Source organism: Ambystoma mexicanum, chromosome 5q (assembly GCF_040938575.1).
Source record: "Ambystoma mexicanum isolate Mex_15411 chromosome 5q, UKY_AmexF1_1, whole genome shotgun sequence".
Classification (NCBI taxonomy): domain Eukaryota; kingdom Metazoa; phylum Chordata; class Amphibia; order Caudata; family Ambystomatidae; genus Ambystoma; species Ambystoma mexicanum.
The window spans coordinates 631,616,002-631,637,343 of record NC_090933.1 but is presented as its reverse complement, the minus strand read 5'-3'; positions in this window follow the sequence as shown (position 1 = coordinate 631,637,343).

Genomic DNA, 21,342 nt, shown 5'->3' with positions numbered 1-21,342 from the left:
AGTCTCGGAGGGGGCTCAATCCCCGTTGCGACCTGGCTTTGGCGGCAGCTTGGGAATCAGGCAGCCATCGCCTGGCGCCCCCTGGTGGCCTCGCTACAACTCTTTAAACCATGGAGAAAAGAAGAACAGTTACTAGATAACTATGACTCCTATGAAGACACTTTCAAAGCAAATGAAAGCACTATCACAAATGTAAACTTTACACAGTACAAAACAATGTTGCACAATGAACAGCAACATGAAGAAGAACTCCAGACTCAACTAAATAAGGACACTCCTGACAGTAGTCAACCTTCTGAAGAGGAAGCCAAGAACCACTGGGACAGCCACTAATAGCAAATGAGGCAGAATTAGCTATGACAGAAGTAGAAAACGCCATGTGTCAGTATGAAGATGCAGAAGACTTAAGTACACTGCAATCAAAACTAAACAATGAGCAGCATAGCATTTTTCAAGAAGTAACAAAAGAAATTGCACATGGTGTACAACATGAAAATAAAGAATGTACTTGCCAAAATTACAAACCTATACTATTATACATCAGTGGTGAAGCTGGTTCAGGCAAAACATTCTTAATCAAAATCATCAGCAAGTTCCTTCAACAATTGACAAACAACAAACTGTGAGCTGTTGTAACTGCCCCCACAGGTTTAGCTGCCTACAACATAGGGGGTGTAACTTTACATCGATTACTACTCATACCAGTAGAAAACCAAAACAAATTAGAATATTACAAACTTTCTACAGAAGCTGCAATGGAACTACGCAAAGTGTTAAAACAAATGAAAATGCTACTAATATATGAAGTGAGCTTGATCTCCAACCTAATGTTGGCTTTGATTCACCTCAGATTACAAGACGTACTCAAAACAAACTACAAAGAGCTCTTGGAGGAAAACACAGTATTGTTTTCGGAGATCTTCTTCAATTGACACCAGTGAAAGGTGAACCAATTTTTAAAACCTTAGGACACAAACTCTGCCGGAAAACTATTGGTAGCATAGGAAATGTCAACCTTTGGCAACATTTCCAATACAGAGAATTAACAGTCTACAGACCTCACCTACGCCAACATTTCAAAAAGTATTGGAGTTGGTGTACTATCTCAAGAAGCACAAGCAATGTTAAAAACCCGTTGCATCCATGCACTTTATGGGCACAACTCATGTGCTACTGATGTTATGGAACAATTAGCACACAATAATATCAATTTTATGGCTTTAATGCCAACTCTTGTAAGCTGTTCCAAATTCAATGAAACAATGTTAAAAAAAGAAATGCAACCAATAATTGAAATTTCCGCAACAGACAAACTGGACGTACATGGTATGACACTACCCATGTGTGAACAAGCCACAACAAGACTAAATACCTTAGAAAATTCTATCTCCAACACAGCTGGTTTGGAAAAAATATTAACATTATCCTTAAACTGTAGAGTAATGCTTAAACGTAACCTTGACCTTGACGTGGAGCAAGGACTAGTTAATGGAGCACTGGGTACAGTTGTTGGCTTTCAAACATACCAACGTGACAATAACATTCAGTTTGTCAATATTTTCTTTGACAAACTTTCAGAAATAAAAAGGATAGGCCATTCAACAGCTCGATTCCTTCTCTTTAAAGACATGTATGTACGCAGAGAACAATTTTCTCTAACTCTAGCATACACAGTCACCATTCATAAATGACCTGGTCTTACCCTAGACAAAGCATTGATTGATATTGGTAACACAGTCTTTAAAGAAGGCATGAGCTACGTAGCACTATCACACTTACGTACACTTGACGGTCTATTTCTAATCAACTTTGATGCAAATAAAGAAAACGCTGATACTCCTTGCATTTTAGAATACAATAGACTACGTTCTCTATACACCCCCAACTAAAAACATATCCTGTTCCACAAAAAAGAAAACGTTGTAAAAGAAAAATAATTCAAACAGAAATGCAACAAGATCTTACTGCAAATCGTCCAAAGAGACAAAAAGAAACAAATACATCATCGATTACCACAACCAAAGAAGAACCTATTGCTCAAAGTAACTCATGTACTTCTTCAAAGAAGCACTCCGAAAAAATGACTTGGACACAGACCTATCTGGTCCATTCAAATTTTCAAATATAACTGGTGTAAGGTGCTACGCAAATGTAGCAATGAATATTCTATTTCAATTACCACCAATTGTTGAGAACATTTACTTACACAGTACAGACCAATTGTGTTTGCAAATGTTAGTACTTCATAGAAACGCAACAAACAATCCTGACAACACGTCTAGTGTTCATGGAATAAGACAAGAATTAGACTACTGGGCTGGAATGGTGAAATTCACTATAAAATCAAAAGAAGAGCCACAAGAATTTCTAATGTACTTACTACAGGTACTGGAAAACAAAAACATACCTATAAATGAAATCTTCTAGATTTCATACATGTGGAAACATACATGCACTCTCTGCAACAATGTGACACAGGAACAAATCCCTAATGAACGCTTCGTGTAGGTATCCATACCTAATTGTGAATCCATTCCATTTCAGCAATTTGTACAAAATGCAAACCATGGTAGATTATGTACTACCTACAATTCAGATAATTGCTCCACCATACTAATACAAACATATAGTAAATACATAATACTAATGCTTCTATGTTACAATGCAGATGGTACCAAAAACAACTGCAAACTAACTGGATACACACATGGTCAAGTATCACTTGGTAAGAAAACCTTCACAACAATAGGTATAATCTACCACGCAGGAGCCACAATCAATGCAGGTCACTACACTGCATATATTAAAAAGAAATGTGGTTGGTTCGAATGTAATGACAGTACCATTACTCTAAAGCAAAGATTACCAGCAAATCTTACAAACGCTTATTTAATATTCTTAAAACCAAAATTTAATAACTAATCTGTACTTAATCATGAACAAAACTTCAATTAAATAACTATAAACTATTTCAATACGCCAAAAGGTATCTAACTGCCCCAACATTCTACAACAACCAAACAGATAAACGAATACCACTAAATTATAACAAAAAATAGACAGAATACGCCAGCAGGTATCTAACTGCCCCAATATTTTGCAACAACCAAACAAATAAATCGATACCACTAAATTATAACAAAAAATAGACAGAATACGCCAACAGGTTTCTAACTGCTCCAAAAATGTGCACCAAGCCAACAGATAGAACATTAGTAAAAAAACAACAAGTGAACAGTAAAAACAAACAAACAAATAGACTGTAGCATACAGGCACAACCGATGCAGGTCACTACACTGCATATGTTAAAAATAAATGCGGATGTTTTGAATGTAATAATAGTACCATTATTCTAAATCAGAGATTACCAGCAAATCTTACAAACACTTCTTTAATCTTCTTAAAACCAAAATGTTCTAACTAATCTGTACTTAAACATTAACAAAACTTCAATTAAAAAACTATAAACTGTTAGAATATGTCAATAGATATCTAACTGCCCCAAGATTCTATAACAACCAAACAGATAAATAAAAACCACTACATTATAACAAGAAACAAACAGTTAGAATATGCCAACAGGTATGTTACTGCCCAAAGATTGTCAACAACCAAATAGATAAAACAATACCACTAAATTATAACAAATAAATAAACAGTTACAATAAACCAACAGGTATCTAACTGCTCCAAAAATATGTAACAAACCAACAGATAGAACATTAGCCAGAAACAATAAGTGAACTCTGAAAACAAACAAACAAATAGACTGTAGCATAACAAAAATTAAAAAAATGTAATCCGACATGGATTTTCTTTTCACCAGAGACCCAATGATTAGAAAAACAAACACAGAAACTGAGCAAATGGCACAGTACACTGGTTTGTAATCTACTAAATATGAGGGTCAAAATGAATAAACAATGTCTATTATTCAATGCTATAAGTCCTTACAAACTACCAATACTAACATGATCTTTTCTTTTATCACAGAAATTGACAAAGAATATATGTACTCCAGTTATCAAACCAAACAGTAAGTATATTATAGTAAGTACAACTCATAAATACTGCTCCATAACACAACCATTGAAGCAAACATGTAACCGTACACCACAATGCAAAATGTTTACTTCCATGGATATGTTATACTGCAGTGCTTGTTACCAATCTCTACAATCTTAATGGCATGATGTAGCCAAAACTTCACATACAAACTATACAAATCAAACAGTGCATAAACTGTAGATTTGCAAATATTTCACACATAAACGGCCTTCGGCCATGCACTCAAGACTCTAGGCCCTGGCCACAACCACCGCAGCATATCACACCCATAGATCACACCCACAGAATCAAACTTTTTAACCATGCAGTATGGGCATTCTTTATGTCCGCGGACACCCAAAGTGTTCTAAGAACAGTTTCAACTTGCCTACGAACAGTACGGACAGGTACAGTGTCCTTAGGACACCTCCATATTTGTTTTTTTTAGAGACAACCCAGACACCATGTGTGTTCTTAGAACAGTTTCAACTTGCCTACGAACAGTACGGACAGATACAGTGTCCTTAGGACACGTCCATATTTGTTTTTTTTACAGACAACCCGGACACCATATGTGTTCTTAGAACAGTTTCAACAGTTTCAACTTGCCACGAACAGTACGGACAGGTACAGTGTTCTTAGGACATATCCATTTTCATTTAATTACGGACATCCAGGACACCGTGTGTGTTCGTAGAACAGTATCACCTTGCCTGCGAACAGTACAAACAGATATAGTATCCTTAGGACATCCCCATATGAGTCGATTACGAACATCGAGGACAGCGCGGCTGTCTGCAGACACAACGAACACAACAGCGGTGCCTACCACCTAAATAGATACAATATTTGAACCATCTCTTACCCCCCATACCCCCAAACAGTCTTACAGATCAACACATTTGCCAAAATTATATTTCCCCACCATTTGTCACTGCGCTGTCCGCAGACGTCCACGGATACAAGATGGCGGACGTTTCCAAAAATCTGACGCACCCCATGCTCTCCACCATCCAATCGGCAAACACGCTGCATGTCCGCGGACATGACGTAAGTTAATTAGCCAATCAGGACACTGTCTGCGGACCAAACATAGATATCACTAAATTTTTTTACCTACTTTTTGGTCATTTTAAAAAAAAATACTGGACAGATTTTCACCAAATTCACAAAAGCACACTTTTGGGACCAAGCTGCTGCTCCTGCCGCAAATTTGGTGAAAATCCGTCCAGCGGTTTGAGCTGTAAGCATGAGCAAAATTTTTCCCCCATTCAGTCTATGGGCAAAAAAGACATTTTGGGACCTCCCCTATAACTTTGTCCCCCCAGACCAAACATCACCAAACTTAAAAATACCAAAATAAAATTCAGAGTGCACCATATATAAGTTTGGTGAGGATTCACTACGCGGCCACTACCATGGCCGTGTTAAATAAATATATATATATATATATATATATATATATATATATATATATATATATATATATATATATATATTCAGTGAAAAAACATTGTTAAAGGGACGTTATGGTTACAAGTAAAACCGAAAAAAAACCTGAAATTCGCCAGTTATGGTAAACTATGCACTGTGTACTGCTAAGACTAACAGCCAGGACATCAAAGAAGACATCACAAATGTCATTTGACATCACTGATGACATCACATGTCTGGTTCCCTCTTTTTTTGTTCACTGACATATCTAGGCCAGGTGGTTTTCTTCACTGTCAGTCAGGAATTTAAAAAAGTAAAAAGTACTATATTTGTAGACCTTACCCTTCTCATATGTTCTTACACTACTTTCATTAGGGTACAGTCACATCATATGATACATATACATAAGAGAAGAAGGAATCCTGAAACACAATAATCCTTTCTGTGCATGAAGTTAATTAGTTAGGTTATGAACACTTTCTGGTAATAATGCAGTTTTTTTGCTTACTTTACTTTCCCTGTATATGCTTCTATTTGTATGCATTGTGGTCTCTTTATGTTTTGTGTATAGTAGTACAATTATGCAGTAAGTGAAGCATTGGTAGGTACTTATGTTTCACAGTATGCAACACCCTGAAATGAAAGCATTTATCATTTTACTATCCAACATGGGAAGATTTTGAATATTGCACCTCTATGGTGCATGCTGCAGACAATGCCTACATTTCTTCATGAATTTGTTCATGTACTGGAAAGAACTCAGTAATGCAATGGTGTTTATAGCAATGCATTGCTTAATAAACTATTTGATACATGATAGTTCTTCAATGATCTCTGATACTTTTCTGTCAACATTATAATGACAATCCCTTGTGGAGGTTGTGCATGAAAACTAAATGCACATGTAATGTCAACAGTGATGTCATCAATGACATTTGTGATGTCATCTTTGATGTCCTGGGTGTTAGTCTTAGCAGTGCACGGTTGTGGCGCGAGTTATGATTGCTTAGCTTACCATAACTGGCACATTTCGGTTTTACTTGTAACCATAATGTCCCTTTAACAATGTTTTTTCACTGAATTTCATAGGTTTTTAGTAGCGCAACTTAACCATAACGTCCCTTTAACAATGTTTGTTCACTGAATTTCATAGGTTTTTATTAGTGCAACTCAACCATAACGTCCCTTTAACAACGTGTTTTTTGCTGAATTTCATAGGATTTTAGTAGCGCAATTTAACCGTAACATCCCTTAAACAATTTATTTTCACTGAATATAGATATAGATATCATGAAATTCATAGGTTTTTACTAGAATACCCCTAGTTTATATAGATATACCATACAACATACTGAACCCCCTGTCCCATGCTAGTGGCTGAAATGTCCGCAGACCATGCGAATGTCCGCGGATGGACTTGGTCAACATCAGCACTATCCAAAAGCTCACGGGGTAACTTACATTGTTGTATCATACAACAAACACACTGAACATGTTCAAAGACCAACCTATAAATAAATTACCTTTAAAAATAAATAAGAAGTACAAACTGTATATGTAAGGCACCTACAGTCCAATTACATGGCAGGCATATGAAACATAATGGAACCTACCAACAAAAAAAAATAACATATGCCTCCAGCAGAAATACCTCACTGATACTTTATACAGAAACTGCACAACAAATATTAACAGCACACCTACAAAGCGCTAACAGGAAAACTGAAAAACAAACTGGTAAGTACACTACATTAATTCCTATAGTTATAAACTTTCTTTAGTAGGATACACTAAAAAATCATTTATCTTTTTTTTACACAGAAATGGCTAGCACTGTGGAGTGGCTTGAAGAAAATGTTCCCCGGGATGAAATGAGTGAAAACAGTGATACTAATGGTAGACACTGCAGTTTTCGAAGCAAGTCAATTAATACACATTATTTTCTATGTACCTAACACATCTTTTTCCTTCAACAGAACATACAGAATATAAGAATAATACTGAAACAGACACTGTGGAAAATCATCTACAGCATTTAGAACAAAAAATGACTCAATTAATGACCAATTTCATTATTTTGAAGCACTTTGTGGAAAACCATATCATGGAAAAAATTAAATATCACTGTCCCACATGCACCTGTACGCCTTCTGCATGTCCCAGTCAACCATCCCCAAAAAAATCACCAAAAACGTTATGAGACTTCAATCCCTTCCTCCCCTACCATCCAACATGTAGAAAACCCTAATTCCCCTGTATTTGTCTCCATTTCTGCGTCCCCCTCTCTTTCATAATTTCTACATTTTTGTACAATAATAAAATATTATGTATACTGTTACTATATTTCTCTGTTTTTTTTAAAAAAAAGGCAGTTGGGCTGTCTGCGGATGGAGCGGCTGTCTGCAATTAACCAAAATGGGGGTGTCCTAAGGACACATAACCTGTCCACATGTCCGTAATTAATCAAAATGAGGTGTCCTAAGAACACCCCCCCGTTCGTATTGTCCACAATCAAAGTGGAGGTATCCGTAGAACACTTAACCCGTCTGCATGTCCGCAAAGTTGTGACACAACTTTAATTAGTTCGGTGACCCAAACCCTGTCCGGTGGACACTTGTGCACATGCACATCCCCCTCTCGGGTCCTACCAACATCATGCCTGCCGTAACTGTGTTGCACTTTTAATTAGTTCGGGGACGCAAACACTGTCCATAGAACATCCGTGCGCATGCGCACAACTGACCCTGCACATTCGGTGTCCTACGGACAGCCGTCCCATTTGCAAACGTGTCTGTGATGTCATCATGTGACCGCACCCACGCTAAGCATGGTTCATTGTTCGCGGACACAGTCCGTGCCCCCGGACACCAAAAAAGTGCTTTTTTGAGCAATCCAAGGTATTTTACTGTGAAATGTCACCCTTGCACATGTCACAGACCAAGTCCCTAATGATCTGGATATTTATTGGAACTTTTTGAGCCCTTTTTGGTGTTCGCAGACAGGGCGGCTGTCTGCGAAGGGTGCACCAGCACCCCTATACAAGGCCACACCCCAGAGATGCTTCTCATTCTGTTTTTGGAGTTCCAGGACATACACTGCTCCACATTGCTGGATTACATTGCTCTTGTTTGCTCTTTCCTGTTTGCAGACTGCTCACATCCTGGTGGTTGCTGACACCATTGAAGAAGGCAACCATGGCTGCTGCTAGTTCTGCCTCAGTACCACACCCACCACCACCACCACCTCCCCAAGGGCCTGGAGAGGGGAACAGGCGTGAAGATGCAGAGAGTGATGAAGAGGATGACGAGGTTGTGGTAGTGGAAGTCCCTACTACTAGCAGCCCCCTTGAATCTTGGGTGTGGAGGCTGTTTACCACCATTAGAGGGGTACCCAAAGCTCGTGCGACAAGGTGCGCTGCACTGAGTGCCAGATGGAGCTCAGTCATGGCAAACCGGGTTTGTACAGTTACAGGACTACCTCCATGTGGCGACACCTGACATCGTTCCACACAGGGGCAATTCGGAGGGTCGTCCCCTAAAATAAAAGTAGTAGGTTGAGTTCCTCTACAGAAAGCTCAGTTTCTGCTCCTGTCATCACAAGAAACACTCCTGTGGGGCAGCGCATCCCTGAACCAGTCTCGCAGGCCATACGCGCTGCAGAAGACCCTTACCTTTCGAGTGTCTCTGTATTGTGTGTGTACTGCGACGTGTTACTCTGCAGGGGGGAACAATTTTGGAGTGCTTTTGAGGCTTTGGTCCGGGAGCATGAGAAAAAGTGCCCCCTGCCCAAGTGAGTCTCACCCAACATCTTCCTCTCTCCACCTACCCTCTCTTATCCCCGTGGTTGTTGCCCCTTCCTTACCCTCCCTCCCCTTCCTTGTGTGTCTTGTTAAAAAAACCAAAAAAAATACAAAACAACAAAAAAACCACTAAAAAAGGCTCTTTTCAGAGCCGCCTTTCACAGTTCAAAAATAAAAGTGGCAATGAAATGCTGCAGGGCCCTGTGCATTTTTAAAAGTCTGCGGACATTAAAACCTTTGGGGTGCTGCGCTATCAAAACCATTGCACTCTTCTTCCGGGAGGAAGTGGTGGCTCTGAAAAGAGCCTTTTCGTGTTGTTTTTATGTGTTTCGAAAACTTCAAGTGGTCAACACCTACTGGAAAAAGGATTGCTATAATTTCAAAAAGGGTCGCAATGCATTTTGTATATTTCGCAGAAAAATCTTCTTCCCAGCATGAGTAAGATGTACTCCATCACTGCGAAAAATGTGTGTGCTACGAAACATAATATTTTCATTGTGAAAAGAGGACATACCAACATCTCTCAAAAAAGCGCAAACAACCTTGTTGACATTGCACCTCGCTTTCGCCAGTTGTGAACCAAATGAAGAACACATCCACATTTGTCTCTGCTCAAAAATTACTCGAGAGTTTGGAAACATGTCCATGACTTCCCCAAGTCCTTTCATTGCAAATTGCAAGGAGATTCCTGAGACATGTTCTAAACTGTTCCCTCCACAATTAATAATAATAATCTCAGTGTGGCAGTGTGTCATCAAAGTGGCACGAAGAGGAACCAAATCTAACCACTTCATTCTGTGCACTCCATGCCAGTGCACAATCACATGAGGGAATCCAAGATCTGCAGCCACTCACAGCGATCTGCATACACCTCCAACCAATTTATCCACGAGTCACCCAAGATCCAGACAATCTGGGCCTCATTACACGGACGGCGGTAAGGGTTAACGGTCACCGTTAATGGCAACGGTGACCGTTAACCCTTACCGCCGTACTACGAGGTCGCTTTGCGGGTTGGAGGATTTAACGCCTGCTTCTTGCAGGTGTTAAAATCCAACCCGCTAAGGGACCTCGGAGCTAATTACGGCACCGCAAAATTGCGGTGGCGTAATTAGCGCCTTCCCCATTTCCATAGAGCCCTATGAGGCAGAAATGGGAATGGGGAAGGGCAATGGCGGAAAGGGGATTTACTGCCCCTCCAACCTTGGAATGGGGCGGTAAATCCCCTTTCCGCCAAGGCGGTGCCAGTATTTTACCGGCATGAGCCATGGCGCTAATAGCGCCATGGCTCACTGCCTACCGTGTAATGAGGACCTCTGTCTTCTGAAAGACACTGTCATAGCTATCTACTCTCCTCTCAGGAAACAGACTTTCTGCCAAAGTCTCTCCTTACACATCACACCCAGTAAACCTTATTGACCAATCCCTTGGTCAATAGTGTACCCAACCTCCCCTTTGAGGTTGTTTCTGAAAAAGTCTTTTTTTTGTTTTTTTGAAAGTGCTTATAAAAAAACACCTTTCGTTTTGTTAATTTTTTCCCACTTATTTTCTTCCTGAGGTTTTCACATTGTCCTCTGTAAAACATTCCTTATATTGTGAAATAACATAGCATTTCCCAATATGGATAAAGACATGTCATCTACTTTAAAATATTCACCATTAACAAAATCAATATTGTCATTGTTACAAGACAACATTTCACTGCTAAACAAGAAAGCAGACATCCCACTGTTCACCAAACACCTTGCACAATTTTGCTGCCTGAACCAAGTTTTCAAGAGCACTCAACACACTAGGAACACTGATGTATCCCAAATGGACAGCACCCCCAATGCAGTACAACTACATCTGGACTCTTCCACACACAGAAACTCTTACAAGCTCCAACCAATGCCTACATATTGGAATCAGGCACCGTTGACCAGAAAACCTCCACTCTTTCAAAACCAAAACTGGCAGCCTTATGTTTAAACATTGCATACCTCTCCAAAATAGATCTCCAAAAACCAACACCCTCACTTTCTTCACCTCTGCCATCTTCACTACACACACAGCCTCTCTTCCTGCTGTCACACTCACCTGTGTCTCTGCAGGAACGATGGATGAGCCTCCTTTGACCCCGAGTTCCCACTTCCCCTGAATTCACCTGTTTCCCCTGGGCCCTTCCCTTCTCTTAATTGTGTGCTTTGATGTCCCCTAAGGGCTTACCTTGATTTTTAGTAGGGTGTGCACTCCATCCTGCATTCGCATGGGCGCGATTCACTCATAGGGATGATGCCAATGTCTGTTGGCTGAGTTCTGATGCCACACGCTGCTATATGCCTTCACAGCGAGGCAGAGTGTTCAATGTGCCAGCTTCTTCACCTCTGCCATCTTCACTACACACACAGCCTCTCTTCCTGCTGTCACACTCACCTGTGTCTCTGCAGGAACGATGGACGAGCCTCCTTTGACCCCGAGTTCCCACTTCCCCTGAATTCACCTGATTCCCCTGGGCCCTTCCCTTCTCTTAATTGTGTGCTTTGATGTCCCCTAAGGGCTTACCTTGATTTTTAGTAGGGTGTGCACTCCATCCTGCATTCGCATGGGCGCGATTCACTCATAGGGATGATGCCAATGTCTGTTGGCTGAGTTCTGATGCCACACACTGCTATATGCCTTCACAGCGAGGCAGAGTGTTCAATGTGCCAGCTTCTTCACTAGCTAGAAGTCCTTTCCACAAGTGAACGTTGCACGGAGGATGTTGAGTGTCCAGAATTGTCCGTAATGTCTTTATTTGCCAAGGTAATTTTGGGTGAGTAGCACTACGTGTAGAAGTCAGCCGCTGGTAGGTATGCGCAGCGTCATAGATTCGAGCGCACCTGGTAATGTCTCTCCTTTCCTTTGCAGGTGTGGATTATGGAGCACTAGTGCCTCGAGTCTGGGTTCAGTGCTACTGCAGACTCGGTGATCTGATAAGTATGCACAGGCGCTTTGGTAAGTATGCACCGCGTTATTGAAAATAGCGCAGTGAATAAAATCTCTGCGTTATTGGAGTGAGCGCTATGAATAATGTTTCTTCTTTCTTTTGCAGGACTTTGAGCGCTCGGACTACGGACCTAGAGGATTCCAGCATAGCGGAAAGATTCGGTGAGTATGTGCAGCGTTACTGAAGTGCGCGCGCTAACGCAGTTCTTCTTTATGCTTAGAGGTGCCGGTGTAGGAGACCCCTCTTGACCGGAGATAGCTGTGGCGTGGAGAAAGCACGGGGGTTCATCCAGAGCAGTTAAGCAGAATGATCCGGAGCAGGTAGGCAGAAGCAGGATGATCCGGAGCAGGTAAGCAGAAGCAGGTTGATCCAGAGCTCGGTGAGTGTGTTGCTAATGCAGCTTACAGTAAGCAACACGAAGCACTGGAAAAATCTTGGGTGTGGCTTATATAGCCAGCCACACCTGAACACTAGAGGGCTCATGGACAGTAATGCACTTCCTGTTTGGCAACAGGAAGTGGTAACCAGGAAGTTATCACAAACACCAGAACTGAATTAGAAGAAGGTATCTGCTATGGGTTGTTTGTGTGCCTATGCTAGGCCTGCCAGGCCTCCACCCAGCTTGCCCCGACTAGATGCCTGGTACCCATGACAGTCTTCCGCCTCAAGACCCCTCCTAATGGTGTGTGTGTGGGTTTTGGTTTATCAGGATAGTCCCGATGGAATCTTCACACCAATCGGGGGGCATGCACGTGTGTGCTGGGTTCCCATGATCTTTCCTGGGGTCCGTACCCCTTCCAATCAATCAAGTAATACAGATTCTTTCGTACTATTTTGGAATCTAATATGTTCTTTACCTCATATTCTGGTGCTTCGTCACCCACTTGTATGGGTGTGGGAGGTGTGGCGGTTCAGATTCCTGGGTGTGCTGGTTTTAATAGTGACACATGAAATACAGGATGTATACGCATATGTTGAGGTAACGCCAGTCTCATGGCTGCTGGATTAATCACTGTCTCAATCGTGTCTGGGCCAATGTATTTAGGCTGAAATGTTTTGGGACCTTTTAAAGCATGTGTCTAGTTGCCAGCCAGACTGAGGGCCTGATCACGACTTTGGCGGTAACCCTTAAATCCGGTGGTTGCGCTATTACCGCTGGATTTAAGGGTCTGCCAAATCAGTACTTTGGCGGATTTCGCCCTAGCTCTGAGCTGGGGAGAAATCCGCTGAGAATTCACGCAATTACCGCCGGCGGGAAATCCACCAGCGGTAAGAGTGCAAATTTTCCCCATTGAGCCCAATGGGGAATGGGGCATTCCCGAATGGGCTCAATGGGGAATGGGGAATTACATTACTGCCGAACTCGTGATCCGGCGCTATTAGCGCCGGGAAGTTCGGCGGTAGGGCTAATAGTTACCGCCAAAGTCGTGATCAGGCCCTGAGTCTCCCACTTCATAATCTGGGGCTTTTCATCAATGGCGATCAGCTTTTCTTTTCTGTGCTTCTTTGGCTTGCTCTAGGTTCTTGCTGGCCTCTTTGGCTGCTTTCATGATGCTGGCATGCAGATTCTTCACTGCGGGCATCTCAATGTTTCCTGGCGGGTCGTAGACAGATGTCCTGGGATTTCGACCATATATAGTAAAGAAGGGTATTGCTTGGGTTGATGAGTGTGTTGAATTGTTGTCTGCCATCCATAGTATTTATGTCCAGCTTTGGCTTGTTTGGTGTAACAGACAGTGCAAATACTGTTCCATGGTCTGGTTCGTGCGTTCGGTTTGGCCATCCATTTGAGGATGGTGACTAGAAGACAGACGGATTTCTACTCTTGCCAGGGCACAACATTTCTTCCAAAAATGAGATAGAAAGTGGCTGCCTCTGTCAGAAACAATTACGGTGGGGAATCTGTGTAACTTCACGATTCGGTCTAGAAAAACCTGCGCCAGAGTCAGAGCTGAGGGAATACCTTCCAGGGCTACGAAATGGGCCATTTGGAGAAGAGGTCCACTACTAAGAGGATGGTATTATAGCCTGAGCTAGGAGGTAAGTCAGTGACAAAGTCCATTGATACTGTGTGCCAGGGCACTGGTGGAATGGTGATTGGCTGAAGGAGGCCGGCTGGTTTTTGCCTGGATGTCTTGTATTGTGCACACACCTCACAGGTACCTATGAGCCTGATCACGACTTGGCCGCTACTGCAGTAATAGCCCTACCGCCGGACTCCCTGGCGCTAATAGCGCCGGATCACGAGTTCGGTGGTAAAGTAATTCCCCATTCCCCATTGAGCCCATTCGGGAATGCCCCATTCCCCATTGGGCTCAATGAGGAATTTTCACGCTCTTACCGCCGGCGGATTTCCCGCTGGTGGTAATAGCGCAAATTTCTGGCAAATTTCCCCCCAGCTCAGAGCTGGGGCGAAATCCGCCAAAGTCCTGATTTGGCGGATCCTTAAATCCGGCGGTAATAGCGCTACCGCCGGATTTAAGGGTTACCGCCAAAGTCGTGATCAGGCCCTATGTAGGTAGCAATATCCTCTCACCAAGTTGGCCACCAATAAGATTTGCTTACTTTCTTCATGGTTTTAGCTATACCTGGATGGGCTTCTAACAGCGAGTCGTGATAGTCTGATATAATTGCTTGTTGCAGATCCTTAGTTGGAACGTAGAGACGTTTTTGGTAGTATGGTAGTTTATCTTGAATGGTGAACTGATCTCCCTTCATGTCCCAAGCCAGTAGGTCTTCTTCAGACATATTTTCTTTTATTGTTTCCTGCAGTGTGTGTAATGGAGATGGGCCAATGTAGAAGCCAACAATTTTATGGCTGGGTATGATTTCCACCGGGTAAGGGGCATTGTAGACTTCCTCTCCTGTACCAATGCGGGATAACGCATCCGCCTTCCTGTTCTTAACTCCGGGGTGGTAGGTGATCACAAAGTCGTATTCCATTAAGGATAGGGCCCAACAGAGCTGTCTAGAAGACTGAGCCTTTGCTGAGCATAAGTATTGCAAGTTCCGATGATCTGTCATTATTGTGATGGTGTGTTTCGCTCCTAGTAAGTAATGTCGCCATTCGCATAGTGCACTCTTGATTGCTAGGAGTTCTTTTTCGGAAATAGCATAGTTTAATTCTGCTGGGGAGAATTTTCTTGACCAAAAGGCAATGGGATGAAGGCATCCGGTTTCGGGATTTTGTTGAGACAATACGGCCCCCATGGCAATGCTTGAAGCGTCCATTTCCACGATGTATGGTAAATGGGGCTGAGGTAAATTTTTCCTTGAGGGCTCGGAAGGCTTCTTCTGCCGCTGGTGTCCATTAGAATTTTCGGTGTTTGCTCAGCAAGGACGTAATTGGGTGTACAATATGTGAGAATCCTGGTATGAAGCGTCGATAGAAATTCGCAAAACCTAAGAAACTCTGTACTCCTTTTACAGACGTGGGTGAGGACCAAGTGAGGATTGCTTGCACTTTTCTATTGTCCATCTTGATTCCCTGCGTTGTCAGTACATATCCCAGAAACTCCACCTCGATGACGTGGAAGGAAAATTTTTTCGAGTTTTGCGTACAGTTGGTTTTCACACAGTTTGCAGAGCACTGCTGGCACATGGGTTACGTGTTCTTGGGGAATGGTGGAATAAATCAGAATGTCATCGATGTAGATGACTGCGCAGACATCGAGGAGTTCCGTAACACATAATTCATAAAATGCTGGAATGCAGCTGGGGCATTGCAAAGCCCAAAGGGCATGACCTGGTATTCATACAAGCCATAGCGGGTACGGAATGCAGTCTTCCAATCGTCCCCTTTCTTGATGCGTACCAGGTGATATGCGCCGCGTAAGTCTAGCTTAGTGAAAATCTTCACCTGTCTCACCTGGTCTATGAGTACTGGTATCAGTGGCTGCGATGATTAAGTTCAAAACCCTCTGCATTGTCCACAAGGCCTTCTGGAGCCTGGGGCCTAAATACCTTCAACTCTCTCTTCCTAAATATCTACCTTCCTGAGCCCTTCGCTCACCTGTCTCCAACTCCCTCAGGGTCAGCCGCTTCTCGAAGCAACAAGCTGGGTGTAGATCTCTCTCTGCGGCAGGGGCCTCCCTCTGGAACAGCCTTCCTGCCTCCCTGAAACTTGAGGAGAACCATCTCCGGTTCCGGAAGCATCTCAAATCCTTCCTCTTTGCTTCTGCTTTCTCTCTCCCTCTCCCCTGCTAAATTCTTCACTGAAACTGCACTGAACCTGCACCTGGGCCACTCTCACCGACCTCGGTCCTTGGCCCAGCCACTCTCCACTTGCACTGCCTCCCTGGCAACCCCTGCACTGCGGGATTGTCTCTGTATCCCTACAGCCCCCCTTCCCAGCACTTGTCTGCACTTACCTTGCACTTGCCACCAGCTGGCCCTATTTATTTATTTTTTAATTCTACTTACCCTGTACTGCACTCCTACCCTCCCCTTCCCCTTGCACTTTTCCCTTCCCCCTACCCCTGCACTTTTGCGATCTAAATGAAACCTGGCCTAGTAGGATCGTTGTCTGTCTTCCCCTTGTTCCCCCCTCCCTGCCTCGTCGCGCCTTCAAACACTTGTGTATAGGCGCGTTACAAATGCCATATCATATCATATCATATCAGAGGTAATGGGTACTTATTTTTTATGATGACTTGATTTAGGGCCCGGTAATCAATACACGTTCTTAAATCTCCCTCTTTCTTCGGTAAGAAGAAGAGCGGGGAGGTGGCTGGTGACTTAGATGGCCTAATGAAACCGTTGGCCAGGTATTGGTCCAAGTAGGTCCGTAGATTAGTGTTTTCTTCCTCGGTTAATGCATAAATGCGGCTGCATGGTACTTGTGCCCCTGGTTGCAGATCGATCTGGCAGTCACAGACTCAATGTTGTGGTAGCGTATTAGCTTGCTCCTTCGCGAACACATCCTGGAACTCCTGGTATTCCACTGGTAAGGTGCCCACCAAACCTAAAACTGCTATCTTTTCCTGTGCAGCTAACAATGGGTTTCTTCGGATCCCTTTGTTGTCGTAGCAGGAAGCGCATTCCATGGAAAAGAGTAAGGTTCGAGCTCACCAATCTATTTTTGGGTTGTGTGTCTCTAGCTACGGTATCCCCAGAATCAGCTGGAATTGGTGAGCAGCAATAAGGTAGAATCTAATACTTTCCCTATGGTCATCTTGGCAGATTAGGGTGAGAGTGGAAGTACACTCTGTTACTGGTCCCGATAAAAAGTTGTGTGCCATCCACAGCTGTCACACTTTCAACGGTGTCCTTATGGTGGAATGCCAATCCCAAGGTTTTCGCAGTGTTTATGTCCAAGTAGTTCCCAATAGCCCCACTGTCTATGAAATCCTTGAGGGCATGCATTCGGGTGGGCTGTGAAGGATCTACCAGGACCACAGAAATACTGAAATGTGAGATCTGAGTGCTCCGTTCCTGGCTCGACAGACCGACCTCTACATCTGCCGGGGGATGGAGTTTTCCGCTTCAGTGTCTTCCTTTGTGTTTTCTAGTACACCCATTGTCTTCCGTGGAGATTTAACCGTGCAGTTCCTCCGTTCTCTGTCTGCTTTGGTGAGTGGTCCCCTGAGAACTCCCAATTGCATGGGCTCTGAGTGTGTTTCGGAAGCCTGTTGATTGGACACTTCTTTTGGTCAGACATGCACTGGTCTATGTTCTGATCTGGTTCGATCGACCTTGCGATCCTGCAACCGGTGGTCTAGTTGCATTGTTAGATTGATGTATTCACTACAATCTTCGGGGGGGTTGACTACTTGTGCCAAAACATCTTTTAATTCTCCTCTCAGTCCTCGATAAAATAACGTTATTCGTTTCCCTTCTGGCCAACCTGATTCGGCTATTAGATGATTGAATGTGGCGACATACGAAAATAAGATCGTGACCACCCTGTCGCAGAGAGAGTAGCTCATCATCCAAGGCCTGACCTCGAGTCCGATTGGAAAATAGTTTTTCCAGTGCACGCTGAAAACCTGGGTAATTTCTCAGTAAGGGGTCGTCCCTAAGCACCAACGGGACAGACCAGTCCGCCGCGTGCCCTCTTAAACAGGAAAGGATGAAAGCTACTTTAGCTTGGTCATTCTGAAAAGAGTCTGGTTTGCATATGAAGTGTAGGCAGCATTGATTCATGAACGCTTCAAATCTCTTGGGATCCCCAGAGAAGCGTTCCGGGGATGCTACAGGGATATTGCCTGGAAACAATAGCTGAACGGGTGTGACTACAGGTGTCACGGTAGGCTGCCCCTGAGGGACTCCACCTGGAAGGGGTGCTAGACCAGCTTGGGTCTGTAAGAGCTGTCTTGCCAAGTTGTCTGTTTTGTCCCTGTTGACTACCAGTTCGCGCCTAAAGGCATTTGTCTCAGAGCGGGCTGCATGCACCTCGGCCTGTAGTTCGCCTAACAATAGGGAAAGCTGGTCTACCTCAGAGGTTTCCATCACTCGGGCAGAGGTATTGAGGAGGGCTTTGTGTTCTGTCACACTCACCTGTGTCTATGCAGGAGCGATGGACGAGCCTCCTTTGACTCCAAGTTCCCACTTCGCCTGTTTCACCCGGAGGGATACCTGTCAAATACAAGATGTACACTCAGACCTGAATTCACCTGATTCCCCTGGGCCCTTCCCTTCTCTTTACTGTGTGCTGTGATGTCCCCTAAGGGCTTACCTTGATTTTTAGTAGGGTGTGCACTCCATCCTGCATTTGCAGGGGCGCGATTCACTCATAGGGATGATGCCAATGTCTGTTGGCTGAGTTCTGATGCCACACGCTGCTATATGCCTTCGCAGCGAGGCAGAGTGTTCAATGTGCCAGCTTCTTCACTAGCTAGAAGTCCTTTCCACAAGTGAACGTTGCATGGAGGATGTTGAGTGTCCAGAATTGTCCATAATGTTTTTATTTGCCAAGGTAATTTTGGGTGAGTAGCACTACTTGTAGAAGTCAGCCGCTGGTAGGTATGCGCAGCGTCATAGATTTGAGCGCACCTGGTAATGTCTCTCCTTTCCCTTGCAGGTGTGGATTATGGAGCACTAGCGCCTCAAGCCACTAGAGACTCAGTGATCTGTACAGGAGCTTTGGTAAGTATGCACCGCGTTATTGAAAAGAGCGCAGTGAATAAAGTCTCAGTGTTATCGGAGCGAGCGCTATGAATAATGTTTTTTCTTTCTTTTGCAGGACTTCGAGCACTCGGACTACGGACCTGGAGGATTCCAGCGTAGCGGAAAGATTCCGTAAGTATGCGCAGCGTTACTGAAGTGAGCGCTAACACAGTTCTTCTTTATGCTTACAGGTGCCAGTGTAGGAGTCCCCTTTTGACCGGAGATAGCTGCGGCGTGGAGAAAGCATGGGGGTTCATCAGGAGCAGGTAAGCAGAAGCAGGATGATCCGGAGCAGGTAGGCAGAAGCAGGATGATCCGGAGCAGGTAGGCAGAAGCAGGATGATCCGGAGCAGGTAAGCAGAAGCAGGTTGATCCGGAGCAGGTAAGCAGAAGTAGGATGATCAGGAGCAAGTAAGCAGAAGCAAGTTGATCCAAACCTCGGCGAGTGTGTTGCTGATGCAGTTTACAGTAAGCAACATGAAGCACTGGAGAATTCTTGGGTGTGGTTTATATAGCTAGCCACACCCGAACACTAGAGAGCTCATGGACAGTAATGCACTTCCTGTTTGGCAACAGGAAGTGGTAACCAGGAATTTATCACAAACACCAGAACTGAATTAAAAGAAGGTATCTGCTATGGGTTTTTTGTGTGCCTATGCCAGGCCTGCCAGGCCTCCACCCAGCTTGCCCCGACTACATGCCTGGTACCCATGACACCTGCAAAGAACAACTTCAACACCTGATTGGCTAATCCCTACAGTCCCCTTTCCATGCAGAATTTGCTGAGAAATCCTGGATGTGGCACGCCCTGTCCGTGAACAGTCACGCTGTCCCCAGAACCCACAACACAGGGGCAGCCCTTTTTCCCTTTCCACATCACTGTCTGCACCACTCTCTCATTGGATACACATAAAGAGTCACACAAAGATCAACCAATCACATCCAAGAACTCTACATCTAACTCTGTCATCACAATTCAGCACTTTAGATGAACTGTTCACTCTGACTACAAGTGCCCTGTGATTGCAAAGTACCCACAGCTAAAACTACTGTAAAACTTTTCAAGATTTCTCCTTCCAGATTCAACTACATCTACATACATCAATACAAACTACAGGTATGAATATTTTGTTTACAGTAAACTTGCAACTATTTTATAAATGCATCTGAACAGGGTACCTGCCATTCACCCTGCATATTCTGCAAAAAAGCATACTCTAATTTCTCCCATCTCCTATAATCAAGTTCAGTTACAAATCTGTCTTCTTTCCAAATTTTTATGTACCCATATTACTCATTGCAATGTCCAACCTATAATTCTCTTATTTCCTTCTGTCATTTTTATAACCACTTAGCCCTCAACACACTATTATATATTCCTATAATGTACCCAAAACAGGAGACCAGCTTTTATCTTACAAAAGCATTGCAAGTACAGAAAGGCATTTATTTAAACAGAATGCCTGACACTTGCCATTCTTGCAAAAGCAAACAAATACAAGTGTACATTCAGAACAGTGCTAATAAGAATGTGCATAACAAAGTAAAAGAACTGAAAGGTTTCCAGCACTCATGTAGGATACATCTATGCAGAAAATAATGAATGGAATTACACACACAAAAACATTCTCCCTTTCATTCTGTACATTTTTCCAAGCTTTCTTTCTCACCCTACTTCCACTAATCTATTACCACACAAAACAGTGCAACAGCAACAAATACTTTCAAAAGTGCTCCTCATAGGACACACCTATAAATACTCCACAACCCCTTAGGAATGAAGCTGATGCTCCAAAATCCCTGTTCATATACAAAGCAATGCAATTTAGAACATACAGTACCTCTTCCTATAAAGAATTCCATTTGCAAATGTAACTAATTTATTTTTCAAGGGAATTACTGTGACATTAACACACATATGTACTAACTTCCCTCTTTCTCAATTGCAGTGAAGACCACACTCCTGAAAACCAGCAGCGTCTGAAG